At 49.9% G+C, this 16,441-nt stretch overlaps 1 long non-coding RNA gene across 1 annotated transcript; it reads right to left on the bottom strand.

The window, feature by feature from the left end:
• Window positions 1-5,159: 5,159 nt before the first annotated feature.
• On the bottom strand, window positions 5,160-6,397 carry LOC149912336 (uncharacterized). The gene is made up of 3 exons (XR_016461751.1): window positions 6,345-6,397; window positions 5,924-6,001; window positions 5,160-5,278 (listed from the first exon to the last, which is right to left on the bottom strand). It is a non-coding gene; the product is annotated as an uncharacterized LOC149912336 (long non-coding RNA).
• Window positions 6,398-16,441: the final 10,044 nt, after the last annotated feature.

Raw genomic sequence — 16,441 nt, 5'->3', positions numbered from 1 at the left:
GAGGTGTTAAGCAACAGCCAAGGCATGAAAATGCATCAGAAAGCCCTGAAAAGCATCACAAAGCCACAGCCAGGAAGCTTGGGAGTATCATGAGCAGCATCCAGGATGCGAGAGATTATTTGCTACCATGCCAAATGGAAGCAGAGCTCCCCCTGCAGACATCCCAAAGCCAGACAAAACAGGAACAAACCCGGAGCTGTGCTGCACGCACCCCACGGCCACAGCATTGCAAGCTGAGGTGCCTTGCTGTGTGCTGCATTCATCCCAATCTGTTTGAATGAAGGCACTGGAGGCAGTCAAGGCGTTGATTGAGCACAAGTGTGCTTTTATTACTGTATAAAGGACAGGAGGATGTGAGAGGTCCATGGTGAAGATGGGACTCATCCTGTCTTGTCATGGAGAGAGTGGCTCAGAGCTCTCAGTGCTGCTGTCCGGTGCCTGGGACTGGAGGCCTGATTGAAAGTCCTCCTGCAAGAGGCTCTGCTCCTCCTCCCTGACACTGACCTGCTCCTGCATGGAGGTGCTGCTGTCGGGGCACTCACACTGTGCTTGGGATGGGCTGCACTGCAGAGACTCTGGGTGACAGACCACACTTGTGACTGTGGTGTCTGGGAGGCTCACGTCACCAACTTCAGCAGAGCCAGGTGTGATGAGAGCATGGACTTCGATGAGCTCCTTCTCTCCATTAATGTTGTTAGATGGAAGGCTGCTGTTGGAACTGCAGCAGTTTGTGCTTCCTAAGAGCCCTCCACTGATCGAAGCACAGAGAGCATCCTCGCTGCTTGCCCTGGATCTTATGGGTTGGCAAGGGCTCGATTCACCTAGAAAGGATACACAGGGGTTAGTGTCAAACTTTCAGAAGCTGAATTACGACAGTGGTTCTTGATCAGGGGTGAAGATGCTAGGCAGGGGCTGGAATGCCAGAAGGAGATACAAGTGCACTGCAAGCTTGAATTCTATGTTCCTGAAAAGCAGGGATTTGGAAGCTGCATTTGCACCCTTACCTGCCAGGACTACCACTGCTGTTTCTGAGGGCTGCCTGGCATTGCGCTGCAGTTGGCGTTTGCTGCCAGAGGATGGCTTTCTGAGGCTGAAGCAGCAACACCAACTGCTAGCTGGTGATTCCTCAGTCTTGCTGGGTGGATTTTGCCTGGAGAGAGAAAACAGCCAATGCTGTGAGTCGTGCGTGGTGGAGGGTGAGGGAAGAGCAGCACTGAGCTCTTGGCAGCAGTTGCTTGTTCCTAGCACTGCCTGGTTTCTGCAGGAAAACACAAAAACCCACCCAAACAATGATGCTAGGTGCTGGAAAAGAAAGTCCTCTTTACCTGTCAGATGGAAAGTCGATGACTGTGTGGAATTTGCCCTGCCCAGCTGCAGGGCTTTCTTCCACTTCAATGTCCCTGCTGCTCTCTGTTACCACAGAAGAGGTGCTGTGGCCTCGCCTCTGTGCCTGTGCCTCCTCCAGGCTGAGCAGCTTTCTGGCAGCAGAAGAGACTCCCACAGACTTGGGCCCTGGGAGAGAATTCTGGCCTGTAAGGGAAAACCACAGGTAAGAGCGAGGATCAGCAGCAGAAAAGCAGCAGCACAGCCACCAGAGTTCTGGGGGAGGTGCTGTATTTTTCTCAGGCTTGCTTATCCGAGCAACTGGAAGAAGAGGAGCTCAAAATAACCATAACGTCAGATGTGTGTTTATGGCAAAGGACACGGTCATCATTAAGAGCAGCTTACTGTATCAAAATAGGCAAGGAAAAATCCAAGGAAATGGGGGCAGGGAACTGAGAAAGCTTCTGCCACACTTGCCACACTTGCCACACTTGCATCAAGCTTTTCCTGCATGCAAACCATAATAATGACAGTTTCTTCCTTGTAAAGTTTGGGCTTGGACATTCTCAGCATCCAGCAACAGGATGCCACACCCTAATGGAAGCCCAGAGGTCTGCTGTCCCCTTGATGGTAAAAGAGTATCTCAAAGTTCCTGGAGAAGGCCTGCATTTGGTCAAGGTGTCAGGTCAAGATAAAGCTAATGGAGGAAGACACTCACCTGCTGCATCTGCAATGTCTGCTCTGGATTTGGAGCAGAAGAGGACGTCGGTGTGGTTGATGAGAAATTCCACCACATCTGACTGCGTCTGCAGCTCCATGCAGGCAGCTCTTCCGCTGGCGCAGGCAGACTCGTTCTGCTGTGATCTGTAGAAAAGGCAGATTTTAGAAGTCATTTCTCCAAGACCGTTTCCCCGAGTCTGAATTGTTGCAGCCAAAAGCTGTCAGCTGAGGCTCTGGAGACTTCCGCAGTGGGCAATCAGTGATGCCACTGCAGAAATTCCCCTGGATGATCAAGGACACGTCAGTCCCATCTCAACAAGACTGCAGAAATTGTCACCTAGACATTGTGCCCGTGGGGATGGAGAACAGCCCAGGCTCCTGCGCTTCTGTCAGCCACAGATTTTACAGGAGAAGAGCACATTTGATGGAGAAAAAGGGAGGACTGTTTTTTTTTTCTACTGGAGAACAGATGTAAGCATTGTGTTGAAACAGAACCAGCAGTTTACCTTAAGAGGTTTGGAGCCCACACAATGGCTAGGTTCTTGGCATGCATGTTTGTTACCGTGGAGCTCCCAGCCAGACATGCCAAGTGTCTCATCAGGTACTCCAGTGTCCTGGAAAACAAGAGAAGCAAACGTTCAGCACCAACGAGCATGCCGTGCTGCAATTCAGAAAGCAAACCTCCATTCATGCTACTTCTTGTGATTGCTACTGTCACCGAAGATGAAGTAGATCCAACCTGACTGAGTGCCACGCTGCAGCACCAAGCCCCAGCACAGCACAGCCGCAGCCATCAGCTGCACCAAGCGTGCCCCCGTGCCCAGGAACTGACCCCATAAAGTAAGCCCATGGAGCCTTCAACCCTTCAGCATACACAGGCATCGTGTTGCCGGCGTGAGACAGAGCCTGGAACCGCATCGTTGCCCTCTGCGATGCAGTAGGGCTGAGCTCAGCAGGCTGAGGGCAGCACTGACCTGTAGTGAGGAGCGGGCAGCTGCTGGATGACGTCCTGCATTCTGAGCAGCCGCTCCTCCTCTGTAGCGGCACCAACAGCATCCTGGAGTAGTGCAGAAAGGGAGCGAGACACCAATCAGGCTAGTACACCACTGCGAGTAAACCTCGTGGGGCTGACAGCAAAAGGGCCTCCGAGCTGGGGCACTGCTGCAGCCATCTGCCAAGAGGCCCAGGAAGAGGGAAATGAAAGACGTGGCCTTGTGCTTACCGAGAACTTGCCGTACAGCTGGTGGGTGAGCAGAGGGTTCGGGAGCTCCCTGAAGTACATCTTGCAGAGGGAGCTCACGCTGTGAATGTCACGGACGGTGAGCTCAGGAATCTGCTCCGACTCAAATTCCTGCCTGGAGAGAGGGACGCAAACCCGGTTGAGCGAGAGGAAGGCAAGCCCAAAGCCACACCAGATGCACTCAGGCTGTGTCAGTCGCAGCACTCTTACCGCAGTCTCTGGATGTTGGACGCGACGCCGGACAGGCGGTATATCCCCTGCACCACGCCGTGCTGCTCAATGAACTCAGCGCAGCTCTGGAGGACCTGGGGGACTGAAGAACACGTGCCAGCCGTCAGTGGAGCTCCTGATTCAAGTCCTGCTGCAGGCTGTGCTTCACATCCCATCCACTAAGCCCAGCCAGGCTTGGCTGAAGCAAATACAGATGTGCTTGTCTCTTAGGAGCATCCGCCTCACTTTATCCTTCAGCCATCAACTCCTATTAAACGTGTCTCCACGGCTATCAGCCTGCCCCCTGCTAGATATGAGCTCCCTTTCATCTTCTTTAGATGCCCAGCAGAGGAAGATCTCAGGAATGGGCAGCTCCTTACCATCACGACCGGAGTGGAGAAGATGCTCTCCCAGGTCACCGCCAAACACCCTTTCCTTCTCCACCTCCCGCTCGGTCGGTTCCTTTGGGCGGGCCTTCACCAAGGAACGAAGGAAGGTGAGGATCTTGCTGCGTTTCTTGGGCACTGCACAACAAAAGGAAGAAACCAGGTCATTTCAGGTCTGGCTCCGTTGGAAGAGGCTGAGCGCAGCACATTCTACAGAGCACGTCAGAACGGGAAGAACATTACCAACCAGTACATACAAAAAGGGATTTTCCCCATCTCTGGAGGAGCCCAAGGCCAGGCTGGATGGGGCCCTGGGCAGCCTGGTCTAGTCTCACATTAAATGTGGGGGCTGGGAGACCATCCTGAGGCGGGAGGGTTGGAGCATGATGATCCCTGAGGTCCCTTCTAAACCAAGCCATTCTATGAAGATTCTATAGTTTTGCCAAGTCCAATCATAAACATAGGAGGATTGGGCCAAATCTCTGCCCCATGGTGTGCATGAAGAATCATCAACCCAGAGGACAATGTGGGATGGATAAAGGAGGTACTAAACATGGAACGCACCCCAAAAAAGACTTCATTTTGCTTCCCCACACCATCAAATGTAACATCCATACCTGGCTTTGGCACAGAGTTGATGAGTGCCTCAGGAATGTTCTTATTAATGAGTTCCACACACTCCCCTGGGAAAAATCCAACCTGTAACAAGAAGAAAAGAGAGGCCAACTATTGCATGCAGCACTTCTCAGATCTGAACTGTTAAACCAAAAGCCACGTAACATTTCCCTCGGAACGTGCTTGCCTGACGTTCCATAAGTCTATCCAGCAGAAAATGGCCATAGTTCACAGCATAAAGGTAATAATTTTTCAACATTTGCAGCCAAAGGCAAGGTCCTCTGACACCGACACAGGGAAACTGTTTATGTCCACTAGGCATCCTGTGCAGGCAGAGCAGCTCTAAGCTGAGATTCCTGCCTTTACTGAAGTTGCACTCTCCAGTCTGAAGCTTGTGCCTACCTGGAAGCCGAGCTTGCCTCTCCACCAGGGGCTCAGCTCCTTTGGTGGCATGTCGATGACACAGATGATGTCTCCCACCTGCAAGAGATTGCAACGTCAATCCCAGCTTCAGCACGGCTGGGAGGAAAGCACAGCTCAAATGACTGCATTCTTCTGCACTGCCAAACATCGCCGAGCATGAGAGCACTTGAACCAGTGCAGCTCTGAAGGCATTTGCCATTGTAAAATTGAGCAACAAGGAACGCCTTGAACTGCTTACCTCAAAGGAGAGTTCATCCGCTGCCTGGGCAACGTGTCTCTTAATAGCATGGGCAGCAGCAATAGCTGGAACATTCACAGGTGCCACCTCATGGTCCAGCAGGGGCTTCCCCTTGTTCTCAGTCTGAAACAGAGAGCACAGGCCACGGTGAGGAGCTGGGAACCAACAAGGAGGACTTCAAGGTGAGGAGCACATCTGCAGAGAAAGCTGCAGGAAATGCACTCGGTCCTTATCATGGGCACTTCAGAAGGAACTGCAAGTCTAATAACGGCTGTTTCTCTTCCTGGTGTGCAGCAGGCACACGCCAGCAAAGATGCATCTCTCCCCACCCAGACTAATCAGCAATGGCACTGATGCAGACAGGTGGCCTTGTCCATTTTGCCCCCACCTTTCCTGCGCTCTTTGTGCAGGAAGGCTGACTGTTTCAGATGCTAGGAGACCGTGAAGAGGGAAACCAAAGCTACGGCTGCAGTTACAAGGTGCAAACAGTGCCATTGCAAGCACCAAGCAGCTCTCTTGAGCAGTCCAACCAACAGCGAGGCCAAACAGAGCAGAGAATGATTGTTGTTCCTGCAGCCATTTCAAGGGAAAAGTCAGTAGAGGACAAACACAACAGCCGAGATGGCTCTGGTACTTTTAAAAACTTGCCACACTTGCACTACTGTCTTGCCACAGAGGAGCTCTCTTGGAAAGCAGGAGAGCACATCTGCGGCTCACTCTGCTGGCTGCAGTCAGGGAACAAAGACCAATCAGAGCTTCATACTCTACCTCTGTCCATGCCAGGTCAGGCCCACAGCTGATCTCGCTGCACGCCACAGCCATCAGCGTAGGTGTGACAAGCTGGAACTGAAAAGAAACACACTTTTATGTTCTCTGTTCACATCTCTGCTGTGCTCCCTACAGCTGTCGGGCACACTCACACAGCCCAAGCACGCCTGCTGGTGTCCCTGGTGATGCTGTGCAGCTCTGCACAAGCTGGGGCTGGGACTCTTTGCCTAAGGGATTGGTTTCCTTAAGACCAGCTGGTCACAGGACCACAGACAGCATCCTTCTGAGGGCTGAGCTGCAGAGCACGTGGAGAAAACCCACACGTGACCAGCGTCCCATCAAAGCTGGATGAGGCTGTGTTACTAAACACGGGGCGTCACGGGCTGCTAAAGCATGTGGGGGGACAAACCATGGCAGGTACCTGGCAAGAGATCAGAACGAGGGAGACAAATCTCACGAATCCGCAGCCGTTCCTTGTCACTACGCTCTGATCTTCCACGAGCAAAAGCTGCAGCAGGGAAGCAGGCAGAGGGTGGAGAGAGGAGAGAGAAAGAGCAGGTCAGTTTGCTTCCACGGTTTAGCAAAGACTACGAGGGAAAAACCAAAATCTGCCCTCCCTCAACTTAAAAACTTAAGTTTTCAACTTAAAACCATTTCCCCTTGTCCTGCTGTTATCTACCCTTTCAAAGAGTTGATTCCCCTCCTCTTTTTAGGCTCCCTTTAGGTACTGAAGGCTGCCATGAGGTCACCCCACAGCCTTCATTTCTCCAGGCTGAACAAGCCCAGCTCCCTCAGCCTGTCTTTGCAGGGGAGGTGCTCCTGTCCCCTGATCATCTCTGTGGCTCGCCTCTGGACCCTCTCCAGCAGCTCCCTGTCTTTCTGGACACTGTACTGCAGCTGGGGCCTCACAAGAGCAGAGCAGGGGGGGACGATCACCTCCCTGTCCCTCATGGCCACCCCTCTGCTGATGGAGATAATGTGATCCTATGAGCTCCGCCAGCCAGCAGTTCTCAGCACTCACTGTCCCCCCGTCTCTCCCACACTGTCTCAGCTTACCTACAAGTGCTGCACAGGACGGTGTGAAGACAAAGGGACGCAGTCGGTGCACAAGTGCAACAAGCGAGCTGCTCAGTCAGAGCTCCAGCGCTCCAATGAAGGGACGCAGCACGCACTGCTCCTCCCCTCATTCTAGCCCTTATGACATCACTGAGGGCCACCAGGCTGCTCCACCACGACGGACAGGGTGGGGAGGCAAGACCAGTCACAAGGGCAGAAGATTCCAACAGCCCAGCCCAACGTTCTGGAATCAGGGGCTGCTTGGAATTCTACCCCAGCCAAATCCTGGAGAAGCTGGCACGGGGTCGTCATGACCAAAGCGCAGGACCTGGCGCTTGCTCTTGTTGAGCCTCGCACAACTGGCCTCAGTGCATCCCTCTGGAGGGCCTTCCTGCCCTCAGCCAGATGGACGCTTCCTCCCAGCAGCGTACCTTGCAGTGCTGGGCCCATGTCAAATCCACACTAGAGTGGGTTTTGTTACATTCAAGGGCATGTTGCAGCACCCATCTATTTCACCTGGAAGGAAATAAAGCAGGAGATGGGAGAAACACAGAACTGCTGCCAGACTGCTTTATCACCTTCTTACACCACCTTCCCTTGCCTCATCCCCTACCCCAACTCCTGGATGATGCCCACAGGCTGATAGTTGGATCTCAAGTCCATAGGACTCCTTTCACAGGGCTCCATCAAAAAGGCTGTCACACTTGTTCCGTACACTCACACTGACCCAGCAGTGGTATCACAGTCACTTAACACACACACAACAACCAAACCCCGAGCATGCACATCCCTTCCTGCGTGACTGCAGCCCACAGCTCCCCTTCACACCTCCATGGATCTCTGGTGTTTTACACTGATGCAGCCTCGCTGCAGCTCCGTGGCTGTCACACAAGGCCTGCAGGACCTCTTTCTCTGCAAACCCCATCTGCAGGCATTGGTTCACGAGGTTCACCTCCTGCCCTCCTGAGCAAAAACAAGCACTAAGAACAAGAGCAAAGCACGCTGGACTCGACCTGGCCCGATCCCCAGCCCTCAGTCCTGTCAGACGGACCCTGGTGTGGAGACTCATCCCCAAAGCCTGGCTGGACATCAGCACAGGCATCATTCTTCAAACGCCCCATCCAAGCAGCAAGGGATCAAAGCGTTGGCACAGCTGAAACAGAAATGCTGTGTGAGTTTCCTGTTAGCACTGAGCAGGAACAAATCTACCGCTGAGCAGCAGGATGTGAGACAAGCAGCAGAAGACACCCAACCTGCAGAACCAGCTCGTTTGGGGTCGGTCCAGATGTTTGTCTGCTCCCTTCCCTGGCCCAGGCCAAGCTTGTGAGCTGCTCCTCCTTGGTGCAGGGGGAAATGGTGCAGATGCCATGTGGTGGCTATGCACAGCATGCCTTGCACTTGCTTTTCCTCTCTCCATCTGCCATTAGCAAACAGCATCTCCAGCCTGCAGAGATCACTGAGTCCAACCCCTGCACAACAGTGAAAAAAAAGATATGATAAGGGGTACTTAAAGCACAGCATCTGTAATCAGATCAGACTCCTGCACTGTGAAGACTTCCATGAGTATTCCTGCAGAGTGCATCACTTAGTCTCTCCTAAGCCTTGTGTTCATGGTTTTCCTGTAAGAGCTTGTCTAAACACTGCCTATAATCGTGGTTATGCTAGAAGCATTTGGATTTCTTGATCCTCAGTGTGATTTCAATAACAAATGCAGATGTTTTTTTGTTAGGGACAGCTTTCAATTTCTCAACTGAAATTTCAATATTGCATTAGGTGTTGACAACCATGGGGCTTCAGTACAGAGAATTACAGGAAGATTAATTTCTCCATCTCCATGCTCCTAGACATTTATGATTACAGTGATGTAGTTATATACAAAGTTGCAAGATACCAAAGCTAGAATAACCTCTTGGTGCAGCAGGATGTCTGGAGCCCAAGTGCAGAGTCTCAGTGTTGCAAAGCCTTGAAGAGGTGCACCGTATGTGCTGGGGCTGATGACACAGACACTGGAGCAAGGCCAGTGTGCTGTTAGAAACTTGACCAGCAGCTGATCTGTTGTCAGCCATTTCTGGACACAAACGGGATCTGGTCGACTTAGGACATGACCTTTGGGCTGGAGAGCAACTCCCCGAGGAATCACACAGCCACTGCAGACCGTTGGCAAGAACCCCACACCAAAACAGCTCATCTGCAATGAGTTTTTAATCTGTGCAGCAGTGATTGGAACAGGCGCACGCTCTCTGCAATTGCAGGAATGTTCACAAGTGGAATGTACATCACCTGTGTGCTCCAGCTCTTCTGTGTGCATGCGAGGAGCAGTGATCCCCCTGCACCCAGGGCTGCAATAAAGTCATGTTGGGTTTCTAACCTGCCAGCCAGCAGCCCAGGCTGCCCAGAGCCACATCCAGCCTGGCCTTGGATGCCTGCAGGGATGGGGCATCCACAGCCTCCCTGGGCAACCTGTTCCAGTGCCTCACCACCCTCTGGCTGAAAAACTTCCTCCTCACATCCAACCTCAACCTCAACACCCCCCGTCTCAGTTTAAAGCCACTCCCCACTTGTCCCATCACTGTCCACCCTCCAAAACAAAACACCTCGGCTGTTCAACACTGAAAGAGCAAAATAACCCACAGCTCTTACTTCCACTGTATGCATTTAATTCCAAACTTAAGGTCACAGGTTAATTACTCATGTGATCCTTCCTGACAGAAGAACTACTCGTAGTGATGTGTAGGAGTAAGGAACTGTTTGAAAAGGTCATGGACATATGAGAACTTGCAGCATTTATCTTAATAGATGCCTACATTGCACAGCATTTTGTAAAACACACGTTACAAGTACTGTGCATTGGATTACACTATATCAAACTCTAAGTAACAATACAGGTTGCTTTTAAATCTACACTTACATGTTTTCTTCTAACTCCTTGACAAAATTCCTTCCTACCTTCAGTTTTATAGCCAAAGCAGTGTTTGAGGTGGTAATGTACTCTTGAACAGCACTGTTGCCTTTAACATTTGTATGTTTAGATCTGAAAGGAGAATTTGGTCATTATTTCATGATGAGAGAACCTTGATCTGACACATCAGAATTACAAAAATCTGACAATACTGTAAAATGCCAGCGTAAGAATGTGGCTTTGATTTTTTTTTTCTTTTTCTTCTTCTTCTTTTTTTTTTTTTTTTTTTTAAATGGTGAGTGTACCATTAATTCAAGACAAGAATTTTGTTTGTAAGTCGATCTCTATAACTGTTCTTGGCATCATTCTGTAGGATGAACTAGATACATGGAATTTGGCACTGGCTCCCCAGGGCAGTGGTTTGGCACTGAGCTGACAAAGGCCAAAGAGCATTTGCACAATGCTCTCAGACACAGGGCTTGACCCATAGGAGGTCTGGTGTGGAACCAGGAGGTGGAATACATGATCCTCGAGGTCCCTTCCAAATAAAGATATTCCATGATCCTCTAATACTTATATTCCCAAGTCCTGTACACAGTGCTCAGGTGCTTAATTGAAAGGTTCCATGAAACAGTGAGGTATCTATGTCCCTTTACCACTCAGTTATTCAATTTGCCACATGGATCTTTTATCCAGTCACATTAAAAAAACACTCAAAGTATTTCCTTCAGTCTTCCATTCTGATAGAGCTTTCTGGAGCAAATACAGAGTTGCAACTCAGAATGTCCACACCTCCCTTCCTGCACCCTGCATACTTTTTTCATTGCACTGTGATTACGTACCATTCTATTGTCACCCTCATTCTGTCATTATCTAGGCAGTTTACTGACATTAAATTTTCCAGCAACAGATGCCCACAAGTACAATTCCAGTCTGAAGTGTGTTCCACCAGATGACAACTGGGAATTTCTTTCTCTCACAATTAGAATCATTGCACCTCTGACTAAACACATAGCGAATCACCAGTGAAAACTAACTACCTGTTGATTAACATTCAGAGAGATTGTGCAGGTGTCCTTTTAGGAACTGGACTACAGTATGCTAAGAGGGATGTATGTGGGGACATTAGGATAACGTGCCCTCTGCCCTTTAAGACAGCCCAAGCAGACCAGGTCAGCAGGCTGAAGAGCTGAGTGGGTCACAGAATCACAGAATCACAGAATTGCAAGGGTTGGAAGGGACCTCAAGGATCATGAATCTCCAACCCCCCTGCCACACGCAGGGCCACCAACCATTCCACCTAAAGCTAGACCAGGCTGCCCAGGGCCCCATCCAATCTGGCCTTGAACACCTCCAGGGAAGGGGCATCCACAACCTCCCTGGGCATCCTGTTCCAGTACCTCACCACTCTCTCCGTAAAGAATTTCCCCTGACGTCCAACCTAAATCTCCCTTCCCTCAGCTTAAAACCATTTCCCCTTGTCCTGCTTCACCCTTTCAAAGAGTTGATTTCCCTCCTGTTTGTAGGTTCCCTTTAGGTACTGAAAGGCTGCAATGAGGTCACCCCGCAGCCTTCTTTATCCAGGCTGAACAAGCCCAGCTCCCTCAGCCTGTCATCACAGGGGAGGTGCTCCTGTCCCCTGATCATCTTTGTGGCCCTCCTCTGGACCCTCTCCAGCAGCTCCCTGTCTTTCTTGTACTGGGGGCTCCAGACCTGGACGCAGTATTCCAGATGGGGCCTCACAAGAGCAGAGTAGAGGGGAACAATCACCTCCCTGTCCCTGCTGGGTCACCAGGGCTCAGAGACTTCACTCGGCCATCTGAAAGTTGAGGGACTTCAGCCCAAGCTGCCCTTTTCCATGCAGGCAAGGAGGCCAAGAGAAGGTGGATCGGCACGGTTCTGGTGCAGACAGGGGCTGCAGTGTGAGCAGGCCTACACAGACAAGGCTGTGCCCACACAGAGTGACAGCAGCTTTCGCTGTGAGCAGATTCCCAGGGGGCCTGAGCCATGGCAGTTCTTGATGGCAGCATGTTCCAATCAGCCCTGGAAGTCTTCTCTGGACGTCTGTCGCATTCTGGAATCCACACTGAGGACGCAGTCGCTGTGTCAGAGCAGCTGGCAGAGTCACGGGGAACCGTGACGTAGTTGGCCCAGGGAGCAACAACAAGGCCTGCACTGCTCAGCCAGCCCAGGCCAAAGGGGAGCACGAGAGAGAGCAGAGGAGAGAGGGGGGGAAAGAGGGCCAGGAAGGAAAGGCCTGTGCCTGAATGGACGTGTAGCAGCAGCTGCTGACAGCAAACTCGGTGATGGCAGGGGCACAGCAGAGCAGTGCAATGCTGGCAGCTTCCTGTGTCTTTCACACAGGCACTGCAGACATGGCCAGCACTGGGAGATCAGCAGAACTGCTGCACACCTCTGCCAGCCCAGGCCAGAGGAGTGCAGAACAGTGAGCTGCTGCTGAGGGGAGAGAGGATGGCCTGAGAGCTGACCTGAGAGGCAGGGCTGGCTGTGTTACAGCAGCCTCTGTGTCCTCCTCCTGTGTCTGTGAGGGCCAGAGGGCCAGAAGAGAACATGCCCAGACAACGAAGCCCTGCTGTCCTCTGCTGCTCAGCTGGAGAGATGTTCCGCCTTCCTGAAGGACGCTGATCCAAAGGGAAGGAATCAAAGGAAGTCCAGGCTGGCTGTCCTTGTGGGCATCAGCTGCTGGCAGCTGCCTCTGTGCTGCCATGGGCAGGGCACAGCACACACAGTGTTTGCAGTTCCCTGTGTGACACTGGCCCTGGTGACCTGACAGCCATAGGGAGACAAGAGAAAGAGCTGCCTCCCTCTGCCAGATGAGGCAAAGGTGAGAATCCCAGAATCACAGCATGGCCCGGGTTGGAAAGGAGCTCAAGGTTCATGAATCTCCAACCCTTGGCTCTCCAAGGGTGCACAGGGGGCTTTGTTCTCCCTGTGGTGCAGCTTCAGTGCCAACTCACAGCTGAGCTGGTTGGCACACTGTGACAGCCTGCCGCTCTGAAGCTCTTGGGGCAGTGCTCAGTTCTTTCTGAAGTACTCTGGAAAATGCTGCTTCTCCTTCAAGTCAATGTCTGTTTCCAGACAGACGTCTTTTTCTCCTTTGTACACATAAACAGTATCTTGGTAACTCCCTGGCACAGTGCTCAGAAGTGATACTTCTGGAAGCACGTCAGAGAAAAGTGGCCTTGTCCCAGTGGACTTTCAGAGCAGATGAGAACAAGTCCTGGTTGACGGCTTTCTTCTGCTTCTGGAACTGCACAGGCAGGTTGTGTGTTGTCATACTTTATGCCAGAGTGCCAAACTGAAGCAGTTTCTGCAACTTCTTTTTTTCATACTTGTCACTCTTTGCTGAGACCTTAACTTAGTCATTTTTAATGCGCTCTCATCTAAACTACTGTGTCCTCCAGTGTCAGTCTTGTATGAATCAGGACTGTGGGATTTCATCAGTGAAAGGATTCTGCTCTAATGACTGTCATTCTAAAGCTGATATTGTTTCTACCGCATCAGGCTTGCATGAAGCATCTCTGATCAACAGAGAAATCAGAAAAATTGCTTTTCCTATTGCAGTTTCCTTTTAACTAGTGATGAAAGCTGTCAGTTTATTTTTGGCACCAGAAATCCTGGGATGCAACCAGGTTAGATAAGAAGTGAAACTGAGTCAACAGTAAGGGAACACAGATGAGATAGCATCACACAGCTCTGGAAAAGATGTTCCAGCTCTGTGTCTACCTACACCTTCAGGAGATGAAAAGTACTGGCTTACTGAGGTGTCCTGGGTTGCAGGTTCTGCTAATCTCCATTTTTGGAAGAGCTGCTTGCAATAAATACCTTGTAAGGTGAGTGAGCTTGATAGAAGTAGGGTGTGAAAGAGATGGATTTGCCTTTTCCCTGAAGGTGCAGGAGTATTGCTGTGCCTACAGTCAGTAAACAAGGCAGAAATCACTCTGTTCCTCAGAATAAAAAACAAAAGAATAAAAATCTTTTTGTGAGTGACAGCACGCCTGAATGAAGCACAAATCTAAACATTTAAAATAAGGGCTAGTGTCAAAGGGACTTGCAGTATTTCTCGTGAAGAAATATTTGATGCTTCCTTATGAAAGTCATCCTAACAAAAGTGTACTGATGTCTTTGCTGAGGATTTCCTTGGTTCCAGCCTGAAGGTGTGCGCAGGCATGAGCAGGCAGTGCTGAGCTGCAGGTGAGTGCCTGTGTCCCACAGCAGGAAACCCGTGGATGTCTTCAGGGGTTTGAAATGGGCAGAGAAGTAAAACCTGCAGGCTTTCACTGAAATTGTCCTCTGCTTCATTTTGTAATCTTAGTTTCACCAATGCTTTCCAATATTATTTTCGTATGAATGCAGATACATGGGATAGGATTTAAAGTTTTTATGGTGTTGCTGTATAATTTTCTGTGGTCATCATAAGCCAATAAAAAAAATAAATGGTAATCAGGCAGTATATTAACAACCTGTGGCACGTGTCAAAACAATGAAATTCCTTGCAGGAAGACAATATTGCTATACAATAATGTGGCTATCCAAAACTGTTAATTATACTTGATGAGCTGGAGATAATCCTGAAATGTGGGACTTTGATCTTAGCCAAGAATAATAAAACTTATTATTGTTCTTAAATTGGCAGCTGCTATCGAAAGCCTGTGTCTTATTTCCCTTTTAGTAACACTGGCTAAATCAGAGAAAGTGATAAAAGAATGTCATGATTGCAGCTAAGGGATTCTTTCCCACTTGACCAGAAGTGATCTATGTCCAAAAATGTCTGTAAATACTTTTTCTGTATTATATTGCCAGATGTATTGATATTTGAGATGAAAGGACAAAACATTTTGTGTACATAGATAAGCAATGCAAATTACCTGGATTGTTTTAGAGAAAAAAGCTCCGGTTATCTGATCGTTTCCATGCAGAAATAAGATTTACAGAAAAATTCTCATTATTATTATTCATGCATGAATAAGTTCAAAAAAGAGATGTGGGGGATGTTGTTTCAATTCCAGGTGATTGTAGGAAGGACTGTCAGGATGGAAAGGCTAGTGTCTGCCATGGGCAAAGAAACACTTCTGGTTTTCATGTTCCCTTTGTATTTGAGTGCAAGAGGCCATGAGGAGAGTGTGCCCTAAACTTGGACCCTTTTTGACCATTGCAGCAGAGATGGAGAAGTGTTCAACCTTCTAGAAGGACTTCAGGACAAAGATGTGTAATGAAAATAAGTCCAGGCTGGCTGTCCTTGTGGGCATCAGCTGCTGGCATGTGCATTGCTGCTGCCATGAGCATGGCAAAGCAGGTAAAAGATTGCTTTTCCTTGTGTGACACAGGAGCTCTTGACTTGAAAGCTAGAGGGATGCAATAGAAAGAGCTGCAACCTCTGCCAGACATGGCAAAGGTGAGTGGGATGTTGTTTCAATTAGTGCTGATGTCAGGAAGGACTGTAAGGATGGAAAGGCTGGTGTTTGCCATGGGCAGGGAAACACATCTGGTTTTCATTTTCTCTTTCTCTTTGAGTGCCAGATAAAGAGCAGAGTGTGCCCTCACCTTGGACCCCTCCCGCCCTCTTCTGCTGAGATGGAGAAATGTTCCAGCTTGTAGAAGGACATCAGGACAGAGGTACGTAATGAAAATAAGTCCAGGCTGGCTGTCCTTGTGGGCATCAGCTGCTGGCATCTGCATTCCTGCTGCCATGAGCATGGCAAAGCAGGTAAAAGATTGCTTTTCCTTGTGTGACACAGGAGCTCTTGACTTGACAGCTAGAGGGATGCAATAGAAAGAGCTGCAACCTCTGCCAGACATGGCAAAGGTGAGTGGGATGTTGTTTCAATTATTGCTGAAGTCAGGAAGATTGTAAGGATTGAAAGGCTGGTGTTTGCCATGGGCAGGGAAACACATCTGGTTTTCATTTTCTCTTTCTCTTTGAGTGCCAGATAAACATGGGATAGTTTGCCTTCAACTTGGAACTCACTTGCCCTCTGCTGCTGAGAGGGAGAAATGTCCAATCTTCTAGAAGGACATCAGGACAAAGATGTGTAATGAAAATAAGTCCAGGCTGGCTGTCCTTGCGGGCATCAGCTGCTGGCATCTGCATTGCTGCTGCCATGAGCATGGCACAGCAGGTACAAGATTGCTTTTCCTTGTGTGACACAGGAGCTCTTGACTTGAAAGCTAGAGGGATGCAATAGAAAGAGCTGCAACCTCTGCCAGACATGGCAAAGGTGAGTGGGATGTTGTTTCAATTATTGCTGATGTCAGGAAGGACTGTAAGGATGGAAAGGCTGGTGTTTGCCATGGGCAGGGAAACACATCTGGTTTTCATTTTCTCTTTCTCTTTGAGTGCCAGATAAAGAGCAGAGTGTGCCCCCACCTTGGACCCCTCCTGCCCACTTCTGCTGAGATGGAGAAATGTTCCAGCTTGTAGAAGGACATCAGGACAAAGATGTGTAATGAAAATAAGTCCAGGCTGGCTGTCCTTGTGGGCATCAGCTGCTGGCATCTGCATTGCTGCTGCCATGAGCATGGCAAAGCAGGTAAAAGATTGC

The sequence above is a fragment of the Phasianus colchicus genome, chromosome Z, assembly GCF_987193195.1.
Source record: "Phasianus colchicus chromosome Z, bPhaCol1.hap1.1, whole genome shotgun sequence".
In the NCBI taxonomy this organism is placed as follows: domain Eukaryota; kingdom Metazoa; phylum Chordata; class Aves; order Galliformes; family Phasianidae; genus Phasianus; species Phasianus colchicus.
This window is presented reverse-complemented; position numbering and strand designations above follow the sequence as displayed.